This window comes from Mytilus trossulus, chromosome 4, assembly GCF_036588685.1.
Source record: "Mytilus trossulus isolate FHL-02 chromosome 4, PNRI_Mtr1.1.1.hap1, whole genome shotgun sequence".
Classification (NCBI taxonomy): Eukaryota; Metazoa; Mollusca; class Bivalvia; order Mytilida; family Mytilidae; genus Mytilus; species Mytilus trossulus.
Window position 1 is genome coordinate 85,995,203 of NC_086376.1, and position 22,898 is coordinate 86,018,100.

Here is a 22,898-nt window from a genome sequence, read left to right on the forward strand (position 1 = left end):
GATTGACACCTGAGGGGGAAAGGAAGAAAGGAAGCCCCAAAACAACTTGGAGAAGAACAGTTGAAGCTGAAATGAAAGAACATGGAATCAGCTGGGGTGTAATAAAAAAGAAAGCACAGAACAGAGATGAGTGGAAAGAACTAGTCCTTGCCCTATGTGCCCCCGGGCATAATAAGGACTAGGTAGGTAGGTAAGGGGTCGTCTTACTGAACCTACTCCTTTAATGTCCAATGTGCTGAAAAAATTCTAAACTGCATCCGATTTTACCAGAATAAATGTTCGCGCGATGAAGCTATAATAGTTTGTTTTTTTAACTTCATTGTAAATGCTTCGATATGTCAATTTTTACTCACTAAATAGTGTGTTTAAATTCTTAAATTGTATTGTATGGCAGTTTATAAAATCGCGCTTTTGACTTTTTTCTTATGATCATGATGTAGGTTGTAGATTGTAAGGTCTATTACCCACAAAAAATAATTATAAATTGAATTGAATTCAATTGTGATTTTAGGGTAACAGTTCAAGATGATCGAAAAGGTGTAATTTTGTTGTTTAATCTCTGTGGAAATCATAGTAGTAGCTATAGTCTAGAAGTCAAGTTATAAAAATAATCATTAATTCTATAATACCCGAATGTTACGAATGCTTTCTGTTTTAGTTAAAATGGCGACCATTCACCAGTATGTTCTTAATGAAAGTACATCCGTTTTGAAGTGTCCATATAATGGTTTATCACCGGTTGTTACATGGATGCATAATCAACAAGTATTCTCGGTATCAAATGAAGTAAACAAAAAGGTATCCAAACATAACAGGCTATCTGTAGTTGGAAATCATACAGCAGGAGAGTATTTTCTTAAGATAAAGAATATTAGTGACGCTGACACTGGATCATATGTCTGCATATCAAGGAGAAATGCCACTGTTATAGATTCTACAACATTTCTGATTTTAATGGGTGAGGAACTGTATTTTTTGTCAAAAGCAGAAACACGTTTCCAAAGTATTTTGTTGTTGTTGAAGTCATGAATTGCATAGACAGTTATTATTTATCCTGTGTATCACTGGCTGTTGACAACTAAGATTTCACGCACGTACATTATTACTATCTTTTACATTTTCATTTCTAAAATAAAAGTTATCAATGACATAAACAAGTTATATATTTTCTTACCACAGAACTTGAGGTCTATGGCTCCTTAAAAGTTGTTAAAACATATAAAAAATAAGTTGAACCTATTCTTTCTCAATTCTGTTTAGTAATAAGAACCTCGGACCCTGACGAATCCATTTTAGTCCTCTTAACTAGCTAATGTTTTCCACGAATATGTGAAAATCATTTCATGAGACAAGCAATTCCGAATAGTTTTCAATGCCTTTTGTTCAATATTCATTTTCATAACAAACACATTTCTTTTTTTAAACTGCGGTTCTTAATTTGTGTGACATAGAATGAAAAAAACTAAAACCCTTTCCACCTCACACAGAACCACAAAATCAAAATGTTCATGGAAAATCATGATCATTAATGTATGAATGATTGATTTATATATATTACTTTCAATATAGGGTTTTGTTTGGTTACTGTCTCATTGACGCATCACACCTCCCCAAAACAAATGTTTTTGCATTATTATTCCAATACAATATGTTATTATATGTAATATTGTACATGACCAGCATTAATACACTAACTACTGGACATTATTTTTAATGAAATATTTGTGAATGTAAAATTACCCCTTGATAGATATATAAATAATTTATTTTCTAAAATCTAAATACCAATTTACAGAGAAACATACACTATAAATTAAAATACAATAGTTGGTGAAACTGTTACTAAGAATCTACATCTCGCTTTCTAAATCAAAAAAATATATATCGTTCTCTGTAATTCTAAACTGCCTTCTGTAGAAATGCGTATAGGTAATAAGCATGAACTAATATGTACATATATCATATCTATACTGGGATATAGTTCCACCATCGAATATGTCAATCATCGGCCAGGATTCAGACATCTTATACACTGAAGAAGGCAGTGAAGTAAATTTGACATGTGAAGTGCAACCTGGAATTCCATCAGAAAACCTCCTTTGGATATCAGATAAAAGAACGTTTGTTAATGGATCAACGCAGATACAGTATACATTTCGAGCAAACCAGAACGACCATATGAAAGTGTACACATGCATTGCTGTGCATATGACTTTAAGAAAGCCGTTGATAAAGTCAATACAACTCGTGCTACCATGTAAGTGATGTTTTCTTAATTGGGAAAATATAAATTAAAAATCAAATTGATCATGGAAATTGGGAATGTGTCAAAGAGAAAACAACCTAACCAAAGAACAGATAACAGCCGGATGCCACCATTGGGTCTTCGATACAGCAAGATGATCCCACACCCGGAGGCGTGCTTCGGCTGGTTCCTAAGCAAAAAAGTTTACTAGTTTAGTGATAATGGACGTCATACTAAACACCGAAATATACACAAGAAGTTAGAATTAAAAATCATACAAGACTAACAAAGGTCAGAGGCTCCTGACTTTAAAAAGCAATGAACCAAGCTATTTAAAAGACTATTATAAATTGATAGTATATACATATAGTAAATAAAAAAGTAAAAAGAAATGCAGGGTCCGTATGCTCGTTTTCGAGATATAAGCCATTGAAAATTTGGCGGGAAATAATTCTCTCTAGATTTTCATACATTTAACATTGGCAACTTATTTGTTCCAAAACTATGAAAAAAAATAACAAGAATTTATATAAAATTTAGTAATATGGCTTTATAAAACTTTATGTTATAAAATTATGAAAAGAAAAGTAGGGGTTAGTGGGCATTTTTCTTAAAAGACAATACATTGATAAAACCGGAGGATTCCGAAAATCTGCCCCAAAAAAATCACAAAATGGAGGAGCAAACATCCTTAAAGCCTCGGTCACACCTTACCGGATAGCTCGAACGGACGCATAACGGTTAACTTTTATTCAATCTGTTTTTGTCCGTTAGACGTCCATTCAATTCCGTTAGACGTCCGTCCATACCCGTTGCATGTCCGTTAAGCGTACGTTTTATCCGTCGACGTCCATTCTGTCAGGTGGAATTTTTGTTAGCATGTTCAAATCTTTGAACGGACGTCCAACGGATAAAATGTCAGTTGAACGTCCGTTTGGCGTCCGTTTTGTACGGTACTCGTTCGTTTTGTATCCGTTACGTGTCGGTTATACTGATACATCCGTTGGAGGTCTGGAAGGTAAATTCTACCGGACGTTTAACGGATAAAACGGATGTTGAACGGATGAGAAACGGACTTCTACCGGAAGTTTAACGAATAAAACAGATGATGAATGGATCTGAAACCGATAAATGCCAATTGAAAATTTCGCGTCAGAAATGCCAATTATTGGTATGTCAGATTTCTTAAAGTTCATGAATTCTTATTATTCATAATCATACATTTAACATTGGCAACTTATTTGTTCTAAAACTATGAAAAAATAACAAGAATTTTTATAAAATTTAGTAATATGGCTTTATAAAACTTAATGTTATAAAATTATGAAAAGAAAAGTAGGGGTTAGTGGGCATTTTTCTTAAAAGACAATACATTGATAAAACCGGAGGATTACGAAAATCTGCCCCAAAAAAATCACAAAATGGAGGAGCAAACATCCTTAAAGCCTCGGTCACACCTTACCGGATAGCTCGAACGGACGCATAACGGTTAACTTTTATTCAATCTGTTTTTGTCCGTTAGACGTCCATTCAATTCCGTTAGACGTCCGTCCATACCCGTTGCATGTCCGTTAAGCGTACGTTTTATCCGTCGACGTCCATTCTGTCAGGTGGAATTTTTGTTAGCATGTTCAAATCTTTGAACGGACGTCCAACGGATAAAATGTCAGTTGAACGTCCGTTAGGCGTCCGTTTTGTACGGTACTCGTTCGTTTTGTATCCGTTACGTGTCGGTTATACATCCGTTGGAGGTCTGGAAGGTAAATTCTACCGGACGTTTAACGGATAAAACGGATGTTGAACGGATGAGAAACGGACTTCTACCGGAAGTTTAACGAATAAAACAGATGATGAATGGATCTGAAACCGATAAATGCCAATTGAAAATTTCGCGTCAGAAATGCCAATTATTGGTATGTCAGATTTCTTAAAGTTCATGAATTCTTATTATTCATAATCATACATTTAACATTGGCAACTTATTTGTTCTAAAACTATGAAAAAATAACAAGAATTTTTATAAAATTTAGTAATATGGCTTTATAAAACTTAATGTTATAAAATTATGAAAAGAAAAGTAGGGGTTAGTGGGCATTTTTCTTAAAAGACAATACATTGATAAAACCGGAGGATTACGAAAATCTGCCCCAAAAAAATCACAAAATGGAGGAGCAAACATCCTTAAAGCCTCGGTCACACCTTACCGGATAGCTCGAACGGACGCATAACGGTTAACTTTTATTCAATCTGTTTTTGTCCGTTAGACGTCCATTCAATTCCGTTAGACGTCCGTCCATACCCGTTGCATGTCCGTTAAGCGTACGTTTTATCCGTCGACGTCCATTCTGTCAGGTGGAATTTTTGTTAGCATGTTCAAATCTTTGAACGGACGTCCAACGGATAAAATGTCAGTTGAACGTCCGTTAGGCGTCCGTTTTGTACGGTACTCGTTCGTTTTGTATCCGTTACGTGTCGGTTATACATCCGTTGGAGGTCTGGAAGGTAAATTCTTCCGGACGTTTAACGGATAAAACGGATGTTGAACGGATGAGAAACGGACTTCTACCGGAAGTGTAACGAATAAAACAGATGATGAACGGATCTGATACGGATAAATGCCAATTGAAAATTTCGCGTCAGAAATGCCAATTATTGGTATGTCAGATTTCTTAAAGTTCATGAATTCTTATTATTCATAATCGATCTTATATAGTATAGGCACGTCTCCACAATCAAACGGCTCTTATTCAGGCCAGACACTTCCATTTGGCGGAATTTTGAAGAACAAACCACAACCAGTTACACAGAAACATTTTGAATATTTATGCGATTTACATGTTTTATTATTGTTGCTTTTGATTTTTCCGTATATCTTGTTCATCCGTTTTATCCGGTACGCTTCCGTTATGTTTCCGTTTTATGCGGTACTCGTCCGTTTGATGTACGTTCGACGTCCGTTCTGTCCGGTACGTTTCTCGTACGTTGCATTCGGTGTGTGTCCGTTATGCATTCGTTACACGTCCGTTTTATTCGGTCAGTACATCAACGGACTCCCAATTGATAACATTTTGTCAACGGTCAACTTTTATTTTTATCCGTTAAGCGTCCGTTCGTGCTATCCGGTAAGGTGTGACCGAGGCTTAACATTATTATTGATTACATAATTGTTGTGTAATACTAACATTGTATCAATTTGAAAGAGTAATCTTTCAGCTATACATAAAAACCACTTCCAAAATTTTCAAGAATTATAAAGAAAGATACAACATTCCAAAACTTGGGAATTGGAGGTATAAAATCTTTGTATTGTGCTACCTTAATTTAAGTCTTAATTGTTATCTGTAAAAGTTGAATTTGTAGATAAACCAAAGGTTAGAATGACAGTGTACCCAGGAAATGAGATCAAAGTCGGTCTGAATGTGACCTTGTCGTGTATTATTGATAATCTTTTTGATTTACAAAGTTTAACATGGTGGAAAGATAGCATGCTGTTATCTTCTAGATCGACAGAACTATTTATCACTAACGTGCAAACTAGAGATGCTGGTACCTACAGATGTATCGCTGTCAATACAAATGGAGAAGGATACAGTGACATCAAATTAATAATAGAAGGTAATTAGAATTAATGAAAAAAGACAATAATAAAGAAATCCATCAATGGCTTGATTATGGTTCGTTTCTCATCCAAACACTTATGTCTATATTTTATACTTGGTATATCACGAGGATAGATTCGTGCTCCTATATAAAACTTTAAAAAGATAATGACAGCATTCACTGAAAATAAGTGGAAATTGGGTGTATTGTCATACACACTATACACGTCATTACTATTAAAAAAAGTAACTGTGTTGACTGTCTTCCTTAAGTGTATAATACATATTGACTATTCCTAAACAGATACTACTAGCTTTCTGATTTACCTTGAGCTTAAATTGGAACGCTAGTTACTTCCTTATTATGTGCTGTCTTTTGTTCAATGTTTTGAAAAAAGATTATTCCTTTGGTAACTGGACTATGCAGGGATTTGTGTGTGTTTCGTACTTTAAGACATACAGTCTTAAAAGTACATGGGGAAGATTTGTTATGATATAAAACTGGTTTAACACCACCACAAATAACTAACAAGCTCAATACTTCAAATAGTTTTGTGAACTGGGTGTTTCAACTAATGAGAACGTTTACCTTTCGAATTTAGTTTTTCCCAGATAACTGCACATCTATTGTCATACTATCATTGTATACTCTAACAACTATTCTCTGCTGGCTTTTGTTTGTCATATATTGTATACATTTTTGTTTTCCATAGCATATATATGCTTCTTGCAAATTAAGTATTCATCCATGCATATTTGATATTCTCCCTACAGAATTTACAAGTTCTGACAGGAGGATGGTTTCATCAATAAGCCGGCAAACAAGCTTCACAAGTACACCTGAAGCATACGGTAAGCCATAAATATAACTTTTTCTTGTTACTTTCCTCTGAATCTCTTAAAGTTATAACAGAATACAATTCTTTGTGGGTTAGGTCATCATCACGAATTGGTTGAGCTATACAATTTTTGGTGTCTCAACACACTACTGTTTGAGCGGTCTAAGAAGTAAAGAGTTAAAATACTAGTCAAATCATCTGATCTGTAATTTTATCGTTTGTTTCCTATTCACAACTTTTATAATTATTAGAATTTTATATATAAAAAAAAAATATCAATGCTTGATATTTTCAATCATCATATCTTTGGTATCCATAGAATATTACCACAAAAGATTGGATGTGAAATACCTGAACAAGATGTCTACATGTTGATTTATATTTACAAATGCCGTCCTTGTACCGATGATAAAATTCATTGGTGACAAGGGAATGTCACCATCTCAAATGTATAATTCATAATAGGAAATAAAAACGTCATCTCTTTTTAATATCAAATTAGTTTACATTAAGTACCCATAACAGATGAAGATATCATGATACAGGAAAGAGCAGTATTAATTGATATTATTAACTCTATGTTAAGAAAGTTCATGAGTATGGATCTCTTTAGTGTACATGTTTTGACACTCAAAAAGTAGTAAATTCAACCATTTTCAAAGAGCTTATTTAAAGAATTTATTACAAGTTTTTTTTTACTGATACCAAGTGTACTAGTAAGTAGAAAATACAGTTAAGTAAGTGAACAATGGCTTAACAACGACATAAATATTTATTTGTATGGTGCTTGCCGCAGCTTTGAGAGACTGTAAATAGTCGAAGCATTTTTATTGTATTTTGTTCTGCTTGCAAAGAAGTTACTCAAAGTTTATGTTTGATACAGATGTCATTTCCCGAAAATGGAGTCATCTGGAATTTTGGTGTATTCGGGATTTCTTTTTGCAGAACCTCATTTTAATATTTACGTCAAACACATATTCTATTATTAGTAGCATTACCAGCCGGGACAAAAACAAATTCCTTGGCGAGTTCCTTTATCTTATGTATGATACGAGAAATAGGGATAATAAGGTTGTTGTTACGAGTAAAAATTAAAATCACAAAAATACTGAACTCGAAAATTCCAAAATTCCAAACGGAAAGTTTATCATCAAATGGCAAAATCAAAAGCTCAAATTCATCAAACAAAAAACTGTTCTTTATAATATTGTAAACGAATATCAACTTTGTTCAGTACTGAATTAAAATATGAATCGAAGGATTTTTGTCAGTTTTTTTAATCTTAGCAATAAGTACGGAGAAAGTCATGGATCCCAATCAATTACATCCCAGCTCCTTTGTTATAACAGGAGTTATCTCATCCGGATCACTCCTACCAGATCAACCCAGTTTGTTATGCATGCTTGCCTTTGTTCTGAAACATTTTGGCGGGAATTTCAAATCCACCATAAAACTTATAATCAATTATGTTCTAATCGTAACCTTTTATAGCAATAAAAATTATGAAAATTGTCTGTCTCTAACTAGCACTGCAACATCAATATTTGCGACTCTTCTTGGACTATCAACCTGTAAATAAATAATTAAAACTTATAATTAATTATGTTCTAATCGTAACCTCAACCGAACATAAAACATTTATCAATATAATACAAAACTCTCACATGGGAGTAGCCACTTGCAAAAGTCAAGTGCATTTTATTCAGGTAATAAGTACACGTAATTCATTTTTATATCAATAAAAATTATGAAAATTGTCTGTCTCTAACTAGCACTGCAACATCAATATTTGCGACTCTTCTTGGACTATCAACCTGTAAATAAATAATTTTCATAATTATTTATTTGGAAAAAAGCATCTAGAGCACTTGACTGCAATGACTCGAATGACTTTAACTACTATCAAACCACCCGTGCATAAAAATTTTCCCGCATACTTTATATATCCAATCAAACAGACCTTTCTATAAATAGCATAAACACATGTTCCTTACCAAACAAAACAAACTGTATCGATATATGTTCAACTTTGATAAATATAATTATACGTTAAAGACTATACTGAAATGCAGTCGACTTTAGCGTTTGATAGTTCATTGATAACATTCTGGCGTATCACAAACACACAACTTGTTACGTCTCTTTTCATTGGTCAAAAGATTTAAATACAACAACAATGTAGTCGTGTGCACGTGAATTGACATAGGTGACCGACAATGGAATTTACTATGTTACTACGAACGTAAAAACAATGATTTGTATAGTTTACGAACCTTTAGTCAAAATAAATAAATAAATGTTTTGTTAACATCAAATAGTGGGGTGGATATTATACTGATATTTTGTTTTAAGTAATATTCTAAGTTATTTGCATGCAGCAACTCAATTATCTTGTACCCGGCATGTTGAGAAATATAAGGATAACATAAAATACATGTGCCGATTTTATACGGATGAATATATGAACCACTTTTAATTTCTTGCATACTGACGACAGGTTATAATCATAACAAAGTCGTAGTCACTTATAATAAGTATCTCATAATACTGAGTCTTTACAATAATTAATCAAGGGTTGCACTGACATTCCTCTTTTATTATTTTCATGCTATAAAACATACACACAGTACAAAAATGTAGCTATAAGCGTACGATAAACGGAGGAAATTGTCCCCCAAAGATAGAAACAAAATAACTTTAATCGTATCATTGGTGCACCTGAATGAATTCAGTGAAGGCAGGTTGTTGTAATAAATTGAAATGTTACATCGGCGAAGACTATTTCTTTTGCAGGTGTGGAACTAAATAATAAATTAATACTCGTGAGAAATCGTAGTTTATAATGAACAATTCTCTTGTTTGAATTCAGGGCCTTTTATAGCTGACTATGCGGTATGGGCTTTGCTCATTATTGAAAGCCGTATAGTTGTTAATTTCTGTGTCATTTTGGTTTCTTGTGGAGAGATGTCTCATTGGCAATCATGCCACATCTTCTTTTTTTAAATATAAATGTACTGTTTTCGATTTTAAATGGATGAACATTTATAGTTTATAAACTGCATTTAATCATCCCCTGTGCCATGATTGGCCATCTCCGTTTTTTCTTAACAAAGCATGGTTGGTTACATGTTATGAATTTACTTACAATTTCGGGATTATTTTTTTCTTCAAGTAAACGGAATCAGAAAAATAATCACTATCCTATGTCGAATACATAACACTTAGAAAAGAATATGAAAAGTGTTTGTAGTAAAGTACGGTTTCATTTTTCAAGTACAACGTTAATTCATCGAGTCAATTGAGTAAAAGAAAATGCAGGATAAGCAACTTTGGACGTGGGGTGGGGGGTGGGGGGGGGGGGGGGGTGACTAAATGAAAAAAATATGTGAATTGAGTTTGGAGGAGACATTTAAATTGATTATTTAGATGTGAAAACTGTTAAGATTTTAAAGTTTAAACTATTTACTGCTAATTGCAGAAAACTATAAAACCAATGAATGTCACATGCACATTTATAAAAGCTAGAATTGTGATTGGGATCATGTATGAGAATACGTCGATGGAAGCTTTAAACGACCTTGACCAGATACGTGAATATTAATCAGTCCATTCAACGTTATAGTATGTGTGTACTATTTTCGAAGGTGTGAGGTCGAAGGTTTGAATTGACCAATGGAAACGATCGTTCCTTAGAGAGTTAACCAAAAAAGTTTGTTTGACCGATTACGTCGCACTACCTTTCGCTAAGCTAAGCCGCATATGATATCAAAATTCACGTAGAAAAAATCCAGTGTATATGCTGGGATTCGAACTCAAGACCTTTAGCATGTCAAGAAAAGACACATACCACTACACCAGGACGACTGTATACCAACTACAGTTATTTAACATACATAAAGGGAGCAAGATCTTTTTATAAGTGGGGCGAGATGGCAGACCTTAATTCAGTGGGGTTGAACCTTTTCGTTAATAAGTGAGTTCTCAGACTGATTGTTCAAATTGATTTTACACTTTTTCAAAAGTGGGGCGAGTCGGTAAACAAGAGTGGGTCGATTTTTTTTATAAAGTGGCGATATAGTGTGGGCCGATTGGCAAGTGGGGCGAGTTGACAATGTTTGATATCTACTCATCGTGTTCGGGGGTCATAAAGGGTATACATTATATAATAATATATAAAGTATATTACAATGGTTTCATAGCGTTCTAAACTAGATTTTATGAATTGTAAATGGTTTTTCGTCTAACCTTAAACAGCTGGGATGTAAAATAGTTATCCCACTCGGACTTGGTGTGTCACACTGACACACTGCGTCCTTGTGGGATAACTATTAATGATTGCCGTGGAAAATGAATTAGGTCCTTTACTGAGGAATGATTTCAACTGTTGTTCATGAACGATGTTAAGGTCTCCTATTATAACATGGGAACTTAGGTCATAAATGTATTTGGAATTGGTGCAATTTAATGATGTTGATGCGTTGTAAACAAAACGAATAAGATGGATTTCAGTATTGGTTAAATAGCCAAATATTTGGTCTTGAACAGAATTATCATTTAAAATACCGAAAAGAAAGATACTTGCACCTAATTTGGCCTGTTATCTTTATAAAACAAAGTCATGCCAACTATTTAGAATACCGAGACCTCGTTGATAAAAAAATCCGTATCAACTTCACAAATAATACAGTATGGTCTTGAATTATATTCTCTAGGTACTGACAGTTTTTATGATCTTAATTATCTGTGAAAGTTTCAATTTTGAACTTGTATATCGTTAACCTTTACTGATTATATACTTTTGTATCTTGTCATTAAGTTATTGTGATATGGTCAACTTTGAGTTACTGTCTTTGGTTTTTGCTTATATGTACCTCGTCTACATATTTTTTAGTGTTTCTTTGTTGAAACAAGTATTTGTTTTGATAGTGGTTACGTTTTTTTTTAACTTATGTTGACTGCTGTTCCCTAATTTTTGACGTTTTAAAACTATGGTATCCGTTTGTTTTGTTCACACAATGTTGTCAATATAATGGAATTCAATAGTTTCATCGATAATTTGTTACACAGGGAAATGCATTTGTAAAGTCAGTAATGTGAAAGTTATTTCCCGTGCGTGAAATGTCTTTGAGCTTTTGATTTTGCCTTTACCGATACTTAATTTTACTAAAACGTTTGTGTCGGATGTAGCCATATATGATGTACTATGAATTATATTCCGATTATTAGAAATATCGCATTCAAGAATATAACTTGAATACAAATACATTATAAGATTGGCATATTTTGGCTGTAGTACTTATTTGATTTTTGGTTGCCAAAATAAATTAAAAAAATGTATACACAAATAATTGGTTCCAATGTTCCAAATGAATTTTAAACAAATTATAACCACTATATAAAACCGAAGAGGAAAGGTTCTACTGGCCTTTTAAAAAAAAATCTATATTCTAGTCTTGTTGCTCATATGGTCTACTGTTTTATTTGCATTGATGTAAAGCTATATGGTTTATGTATACTTTTGACTGTAAAAGGGGAGATACTTAGCTTCTTTCAGTAAATAAAATGTCACTTCCGGTCTCCAATGTTAGGTTAGTGTATGTTCATCCAAAAATTATGATTTCTATGTACTTTTTCCATGAAATAGGTGCACAAATATATGTACTTCCGGTTCAAAAAAATTCACTTCGTAGAAATATTTCAAGATCATGTCACCCAACATTTTGCAGAATATCTTATGGCTTTACCATGTACCAATTTGAAGAAATAATCACTTTATCCTAAAATTGTAGTGCCTTATATCAGATGATTATGGAATGACCAAGACCTAATGTATCATATCTTCATTACAATTAAGCAACAATTTATTATCTGTTAACGTTACTTTCGATCTTATCTAAATTATTTATACAATTATCCTTAATTTTACATATATAAAAGCACAGAATTCTAAAATTTAATTATGATATAGTGCATAACATGCTAAAGGATGATCACAATGTAGACACGAATAGGCAGCATCCTTCTAAAATTCAATTTGGTTTTAAGTTTAACAAATTGTCTTATTAAGGATGTACTTTGTATTCGTGTCAAATGTTCGACCTCCTTGTGCTTTTTCCATACAATGCTAGGTAAAATATTTTAAACCCATAACACGCATTTATGTTTACATTAAGTCTTAATAGCTCATGAACGGTCATTTACCAAAATTTAAAAAGATGATTAATTTTCTTTCTTTTGTTTTGAAACCCAAATGATACCAATGCAAATTTAAGGCAAAAGTCCGAGTCCGCCTTTTCCCGCCATATTTTAAATCTCAATTATCTTGAAAAGGATGTCCATGACCTTTTAATATGTTTAGCTTATTTTTATCCTTAACAAATGCTCTACCGACATATAGTATCAATTTCAAAATTTAAGTAAGCGTAATTGACGACACTCACCAACTTAACAACTGTTTCTGACTCATAATATACTAGTCAACACAAGATGCACAATTATCATAGAATATAATTAATAGAAATAAAACTGTTAAATAATCCAATGAAAACAATTCGTTTGCACAGCAGATGCATATGATTGAAAGAATCTGACCAAATTGGAAAGTTGGAAATAGCTAATTATTGAACACTTGGGTCATATTTATTTTGCGGAATATGATGACAAAAGACGGCACTTAATTTAAAAGATGAGAACAATCCAGTTAACTCTTTTTGGAAAATACATTGCCTTGTATCTTTCCTTTTGTTGACTAGTATGATTAAGTCAAAATTACACTTGTAATTTATTAAAGCTCTTCTGTATAATTTTGTTAAAAATCAAATATATTTTGAATTTTTAGACGCTAAATATTTTGTTTATCAATTGTCAACATATTAATGCTCCCATTTTTTTTAACATTGTTACATTAAAAAACATGAATATAGTGTAAGCAATTCTTTTCGAGACTTTAAAACCAGTTTTTTTTAAAGCGTCTATTTCATTTTTATAGATAATGGAAAAAGACAAAAGATACCATTACTACATATTATAGCTTCTTGTTCATCGTTCGTAATTTTCTGTTTATTGTTGGCAAGTACTTTTGTTATATACAGACGATGTCACAGAGCAGTACATCGTGGTACTGTCAATCCAAATCCCATTGGTCAACTTCCAAATCGGTGTTCAGAATCAGAGTATGAAATAATTGACGAATCTGGAATACTTCCTGTTCAAAACGTACAAATGGAAGTAGTTCTAGAAGTGACCACAATAGAAGCCACAGCTGCTGAGACTACTATTGATACCAAATCATCTAGTTCCAGTACTAGTGACTCTCCATCACGTTCACCTCGACCGTTATCTGACTATCTTAATCCGTATTGTGCCTTGAAAGTTGATTTAACCGACAACAAAAATGAATATGAGATTTTTTTGTACAAAACTACCTTTGATACTTCTGTTCAAAGAGAAGGAAAAAAATATTTCAACACGATATAAGTTGTGAAACACATCAAAAATGAAGAATATCAAACAATTGCTATGTATGCATACAACACTATTGTAAACATTCGGCAATTTTTTTTTATAAATATTTCAGTGTATGTAAACTATAATTCAAATCATGAATATATATATTTTTTTCTCAATTTGTATTTGTTGCTGATTATTTCGCCTGTATATAAATGATCTCTCTTTTCAATGTTTTGTATAAAACACAAAAAATGGAAATGCATCAACGTTCTCGAACAATACCTCGTTGAAGCAGAGGATTTAGTTTTTGTACTTTTATTTTTTTTCATCTTCGGAATTAACATGAATATAAATTATATGGTCATTTTAATAAATTTTCTTTTACAAAACTTTGAATTTTTCAAAAAAACATTATGCATAACTCCAATAAAAATCGAATTCAAGGGTAATGACTCGGAGTTGTATGACAATATTAAACACTATGGATAGTAGAAGATCCTGGAATTCTGAACATTTCTGTCCCTGTCAGAATTTCTCTGTCACTTTAATCTAGACAATAGCTGACAAAATATGCATTTCACACTAAAAATTTAATTTTAGCCGTGTCGGCTATAGTTAAAGTAAAAGATGTGGTATGATGTCAATGAGACAGCTCTTCACAAGATCACAAATGACACAGAAATCAATTACTATAGGTCGCTGTACAGCCTTCAACAATGCACATTCGCATAATCAGCTATAAAAGTCCACGAAATGACAAATGTATGACAATTCAAACGAGTAAACTAACGGCCTAACTAATGTACAAAAAAATGAACGAAATACAAATATGTAACACATCAACAAACGACAACCACTAAACAATGGGCTCCTGACTTAAAACATGCGAAAAGATAAAGAATGCGAAGGGATTAAACATGATTGCGGGATACCAACCCTCATCTTAACATGGGACAGTAGTGTAAATAAGAACGAACTATGAATATCAGTTGAAAATAATGTTGGCCGACAGGCGGAGTTTATTGCACAATTGAAATTTACTACATTTTGTAAATTATGTTTTTTGTTTTTTAGTATATCATCATTTAATGTTGGTTCAGCGGTCTGCCAAAAATGCGTGAGACTCACACATGTTCATGTTTTTTTTGCGGCAGTATCCTTGGATCTAATTGTTTCCTCTTTGATCTTTTTTGGCCTAATCTCACGCATTTGCTTAATGAAAAGTTGGCAGAACTGCTATACATGTGTCAATGAAAACTATGGCAATCATATCCCTCAGAGCATTCTGCTCTTTGATTTTTTTATTATTGATTTTTCTACTGTAATAGGGGACTTCGTCCCCATATTACTTATGAATAATATTTAAGTGTAATAAATGTGGTCACAGTTTTCCGCAAGGCAATTTAGTCATCGGATAGATTTGGTTCATAATAAAAAAAAATATATAAAACAAATATGACAGACGACTATTTCTGAATAATGGGCTGCTGACTTGAGACAGGCAAATGCACTATGTTACAGGGTCAAATAGGTTTATAAGTACGCAACCTTCACCAACCTTAGATAATTCTACATGTGTAACAAATTCTTGAACACAGTTGAAAATAATTTTACTCACATGAGAAGCACGAAGCATAAAAACATAACAAAAAGAAAAAATAAAGACAAAAAATGTGGATCTAAAAGATCTCGCAGTTATTAAAGTCTAGTTTACCATCATGTAACAACGAAAACAAAAGATGCAAGGTACCACAATCTAGTTGAAAAATCATGCGCCGAACACCAAACAACTTCATTGGTTAACCCAAAAAAACAAAAAAACAAAACAAAACAAAAGTATACAAAACATTACACAAACACCTATTGTCTAAACAATACTTACCCGGATTGATTGAAGATGCCCCCGAAGGATATGTAGATCCATGACACAAAGTGACATTCATTGTTGCTTCTGGTTATGCAAATTGTTTAGAAAAGTCTCATTTAGGGATATCACAATCGAGGGCAAAAGAAGGGTTTGTGCCTGCGACATTTGGAACAGAACCGTGTTCATCTGCCATGGGGTATTCCAAAGAAGTCAACTAACTCATGATTAAATGCTTTTATCTTTCGAAAGGATAACTGGAACCCCTGCTTCAATAGCTTGCTTGTAAGCAACAACTTTCTATCAACTTGGAAAGCTTAAAAAAGAGGGACGAAAGATACCAGAGGGGCAGTCAAACTCATAAATCGAAAAAAAAACTATTGCTAAAAATGAAAAGGACAAACAGAAAAACAATAGTATACATGACACAACATAGAAAACAAAAGAATAAACAACACGAACCTCACCAAACACTAGGAGTGATTTCAGGTGCTCCGGAAGGGTAAACAGATCCTGCACAACATTCGGCCCCGAGTTGCTAATGAGATAACAACTCCGGTAAATAGTCTAATTCGGTAGGTCACATTCATGAAAAGGAAGGGGATGGTAGTATCGACGTAAGGAACATATCCGATATCATTTGTGAAACGGTGAAACGGTGATACCATAACGGTCATCCAACTCGTGATGGCGTCCGTAAAGTTTACGACCTTCGACATTTGGATGTCTTGATTTAATAGCTTCCTTGTGAGCAACAACCCTCTATCAAGAAAATCATGATAGGAAATGCTAGCACGGGAATATTGCATCAATTGGGAGATATATACACCGTATGCAGGTGTTGCTTGAATGTTCCTACTTAGAAATGGAAATTTCACAATTGGAAAGCTTAAATCAACTCTATGTCGTAAAGTTTAGTACTCAACCGACTCTCGTTAACAAACTCCAGATAAAAGTCAATGTATGAAGCAAATTTCATTTAAAGATCGATTGTAAAGATGGGGTGGTTCATTATTAAATCATGCATACCGGGACTAAAATACCACTAAATTCATAATGGAAGGGATTAGTGTAAAGCTTAGAAATATCAATGTCGAGAAGACAAATGAAATTGTCTTTTGAAGTTTTTTGTACTATATATACTTTAATATAGCACACTTTACATATTAAACTGACTTACATATTTGAGAAAGTCCACCCGGACGCGGGCTTACGTTATATATCGATTCTGCGGTTGTTTATCTCACTAAATCTTTCTAAGGCGTAAGCCTACATTTTATTATCTACAAAATGATCAACATGTATCACAGACATATTTTAAGTGTCGAAATTATTCGTAACAAGCAGTGTAATTATTTCTTCTTCTCAAGGCCGATTGCAAGTGTAAAGTACTCAGCAAATGATTAATTAAAAATAGGTCTTACCACTATTCTGTGGAGAGACCTATTGTATTTGCTCTGATTTTTTTCTTCTTCTTATGTCAAATGTTTTACGTGCCCTATTTTGTGGTTTCGCTTGATGTCGCTTAGAGTTTGTGCAAACATTTTTGAACAGTTATCGAGCTTAAAGCCTTTTGAGAGTGACCATGTTTAGTCGAAGATATTTTAATGTAAAATTTATCACCCAATACACAGTTTACTTTGTGATGAGGTCGTCTCTGTAACCGTAAAAGAGAGCGACACATTTATTCTACCAAATTGATCACTATATCATCATTATGTTTTGTCAATTTGTCGGATGCGATACGAAGACTCTATATAAGAGTTATTTGAGATGGTTTGTAAAACTAAGATTTATTGACAGTATTGATCACAGCTTTTTATTATTAAACACAAATTTAATTATGTACACATATATATATTCAACGATATATATATATATATACAGTATATATGTATAGATCATTTTTTAGTTACCTCTGACAACCTACACACAACTAGATATATCCAACGCAGTCATAGGTTTGAACGTAGTTTTCAATTTAGACTCGTTTATATTTTTTGTTTGGGCATGTATCATATTTTCCCTCCGGTTTATATGATCCGTTCATCCTATATATTGACTCTTAAAATTCAAGAGTTATTCTAAAAATGAGGGTACTTTCTCTAAAAATGAGGGTACTTTTTATATGGCCTTCCAAATACCGTTTCGATCCCTAACATCACTGAAGAGACATTTATTGTCGAAATCCGGATATGGTGTACTAAAGAAATATTGACACCGAATGTTTGTGGCACAACATCCTGTCCACAAGTTAACAATTTTTTTTCTTTCTGTGATGTATTAAATTTATATTAGGATCCATTTTGTTACATCTTGTGATCAATTTTATTTGGCAATCGCCAATGGCAGTCAGCAGGGTTAAAGAACATCAGTTGTTCGACCTGTTAGTCAAATGCGTTTTGTTTAAATATACTTTTTCACTCTTTTGGTCTTTTGGAAAATGTTGTTTGTGCTGTTTTTAGACCCTTCTACAACGAAATTTGTTTGACATGCACACGTATAAAAACTGCGGTTTTTATCCAACGCAGTCATAGGTTTGAACGTAGTTTTCAATTTAGACTCGTATATATATATATATATATACATAAGTACGTCTGAGTCAGTGACAACCCTACAACAGATGTATCCATCGGATCGCCATCAATGATGGTGATACATGGCTGTGCACTGACTCAGACGTACTTATGAATATAATTATTTTCTGTGACTGTATCTTACATTAATTTGTAGGATCCTTTACTATAGATAATTTAGCTGATCTGTAACAATAACATCTTCATGCCTTATTTATCATGTACTGTAGTACGCCGCTAGATTAAAACTGACGTGGAAAGGTAACATATGGCCACCGAAAGCTCTTTTTTTGAGAGCCCAGGTGGTCGTGTGGTCTAGCGGGACGGCTGCAGTGCAGGCGATTTGGTGTCACGATATCACAGTAGCATGGGTTCGAATCCCGGCGAGGGAAGAACCAAAAATTTGCGAAAGCAAATTTACAGATCTAACATTGTTGGGTTGATGTTAAGACGAGTTGTATATATATACTTATGAATATAATTATTTTCTGTGACTGTATCTTACATTAATTTGTAGGATCCTTTACTATAGATAATTTAGCTGATCTGTAACAATAACATCTTCATGCCTTATATATCATGTACTGTAGTACGCCGCTAGATTAAAACTGACGTGGAAAGGTAACATATGGCCACCGAAAGCTCTTTTTTTGAGAGCCCAGGTGGTCGTGTGGTCTAGCGGGACGGCTGCAGTGCAGGCGATTTGGTGTCACGATATCACAGTAGCATGGGTTCGAATCCCGGCGAGGGAAGAACCAAAAATTTGCGAAAGCAAATTTACAGATCTAACATTGTTGGGTTGATGTTTAGACGAGTTATATATACATTATGTACACAGCCATGTATCACCATCATTGATGGCGATCCGATGGATACATCTGTTGTAGGGTTGTCACTGACTCAGACGTACTTATGAATATAATTATTTTCTGTGACTGTATCTTACATTAATTTGTAGGATCCTTTACTATAGATAATTTAGCTGATCTGTAACAATAACATCTTCATGCCTTATATATCATGTACTGTAGTACGCCGCTAGATTAAAACTGACGTGGAAAGGTAACATATGGCCACCGAAAGCTCTTTTTTTGAGAGCCCAGGTGGTCGTGTGGTCTAGCGGGACGGCTGCAGTGCAGGCGATTTGGTGTCACGATATCACAGTAGCATGGGTTCGAATCCCGGCGAGGGAAGAACCAAAAATTTGCGAAAGCAAATTTACAGATCTAACATTGTTGGGTTGATGTTTAGACGAGTTATATATATATATATATATATATAAGTACGTCTGAGTCAGTGACAACTCTACAAAAGATGTATCCTTCGGATCGCCATCAATGATGGTGATACATGGCTGTGTACATAATGTATATACAACTCGTCTAAACATCAACCCAACAATGTAGACATTAACCCAACAATGTTAGATCTGTAAATTTGCGAAAGCAAATTTGTGGTTCTTCCCTCACCGGGATTCGAACCCACGCTACTGTGATATCACCAAATCGCCTGCACTGCAGCCGTCCCGCTAGACCACACGACCACCTGGGCTATATATATATAAAACGTCTGAATAATAGTCAACGATTTTCCCCACGAGGGCGCTGGATCGTTACAAGTAACGATAGATGTACACAATAAAATAAATATTATATAAACGCCTAAAAAGTTGGTGTTGTTATGTACACTTTTAGGCTATATACAACTCGTCTAAACATCAACCCAATAATGTTAGATCTGTAAATTTGATTTCGCAAATTTTTGGTTCTTCCCTCGCCGGGATTCGAACCCATGCTACTTTGATATCGTGACACCAAATCGCCTGCACTGCAGCCGTCCCGCTAGACCACACGACCACCTGGGCTCTCAAAAAAAGAGCTTTCGCTGGCCATGTGTTACCTTTCCACGTCAGTTTTAATCTAGCGGCGTACTACAGTACATGATATATAAGGCATGAAGATGTTATTGTTACAGATCAGCTAAATTATCTATAGTAAAGGATCTTACAGATTAATGTAAGATACAGTCACAGAAAATAATTATATTCATAAGTACGTCTGAGTCAGTGACAACCCTACAACATAAGTATCCATCGGATCGCCATCAATGATGGTGATACATGGCTGTGTACATAAGGTATATACAACTCGTCTAAACATCAACCCAACAATGTTAGATCTGTAAATTTGCTTTCGCAAATTTTTGGTTCTTCCCTCGCCGGGATTCGAACCCATGCTACTGTGACATCGTGACACCAAATCGCCTGCACTGCAGCCATCCCGCTAGACCACACAACCACCTGGGCTCTAAAAAAAAGCTTTCGCTGGCCATGTGTTACCTTTCCACGTCAGTTTTAATCTAGTGGCGTACTACAGTTCATGATATATAAGGCATGAAGATGTTATTGTTACAGATCAGCTAAATTATCTATAGTAAAGGATCCTACAAATTAATGTAAGCTACAGTCACAGAAAATAATTATATGCATAAGTACGTCTGAGTCAGTGACAACCCTACAACAGATGTATCCATCGGATCGCCATCAATGATGGTGATACATGGTTGTGTACATATATATATATATGTAGAGCCCAGGTGGTCGTGTGGTCTAGCGGGACGGCTTCAGTGCAGGCGATTTGGTGTCACAATATCACAGTAGCATGGGTTCGAATCCCGGCGAGGGATGATCCTGGGATACAGCGATCCACAAAATGTACTTTATCACTAAAATATAAACAACTGTAACTGTAGTTTATTACACGCAACGAAGTTGCCAAACACATTTTTCATATCAAAATACTTATCTCTGTAATTATACACGTCTGCTCTTTTGCAGCTCAAAGTTAAAACAAAAACGCTAACGCCAAATTGACATCACCACTGTACATCTTAAAGCCTACATATGAATTTATAAAGGAAAGCACTGCAATGGACGAGATTAAAACTTTCCACTAGAATAACCGAATTTATGTATATTACAAAAGTTCTATTATATCCCCTAATGTATTTGAAATAAATGATATGAATTTGTTACTGGTAAACTATAAGTGATAGAAACAAAGGGTCTGTTTATTTAAGGTCCTTGGTTCTTAGAATAGAAATTAGGTCAAGGTCAGAGGTCAAAGTCAAATTCTAAATTTTGACTTTTCTTTTTCCAAGATTCCGTCTGTCACTTTTAAAGATATATAAGTTAACAAATTTTGTTCTTCCCTCGCCGGGATTTAAAGCCATGCTACTGAGATATCGTGACACCAAATCGCCTGCACTATAGCCGTCCCGCGAATCCACACGACCACCTGGGCTTCACAAAAAATGCTTTCGGTGGCCGTTTGTTACCTTTCCTCGTCAGTTTTAATCTAGCGTCGTACTACAGTACATGATATATTAGGCATGAAGATGTTATTGTTACAGATCAGCTAAATTATCTATAGTAAAGGATCCTACAAATTAATGTAAGATACAGTCACAGAAAATAATTATATTTATAAGTACGTCTGAGTCAGTGACAACTCTACAACAGATTTATCCATCGGATCACAAACAATGATGGTGATACATGGTTGTGTACATAATGTATATACAACTCGTCTAAACATCAACCCAACAATGTAAGCTCTGTAAAAAAAAAGTATAAGCTTTTTGGCACGTGTTATGTTTGATTAGGGCGACTAAAAGTTAAATGCTTTTTTCATTTATAATCTGACCTCATGTTTGTGAGTAAATTTACAAAAAAACTGAACTCAGAAGAAAATCAATTCGGAAAATCAATAATCACATGGCAAAATCAAATAACAAAACGCATCAAAAACGAAAGGACAAGAACTATCATATTCCTGACTTGGTACAGGCATTTTCAAATGTAGAAAATGGTGGATTAAACCTGGTTCTATAGCACTAACCCTCTCACTTTAATGACAGTCTCAGCAAATTCCGTTATATTTACATTGATGCGTTAAATAAACAACCACAATAAATAAAATAGTTTAAATATGGGTACATCAGTCATCATCGTATAACAATTTTTAAAGGAACAATTTAACAGACCACAAACACATTTACTATCTTCGAACACATTGATTGACATCATTACCTCGATTATAATAGGTATAACTGTAAAGTTTTTACTTTAATGGTCTGTCTGCTCCTTGTTAGAAGTAACTTCACAGGAAGAAAAACAGTAAGCAAAAATATTAAATTAAATGTCATTCAGATTTCTAAAATCTCTGCACAAAACTATTTTATTTTGATGTATTTGTGAGGTGTTAATAGTTATCAAAGGTACCAGGATAACAATTTAGTACGCCAGACGCGCGTTTTGTCTTCTCT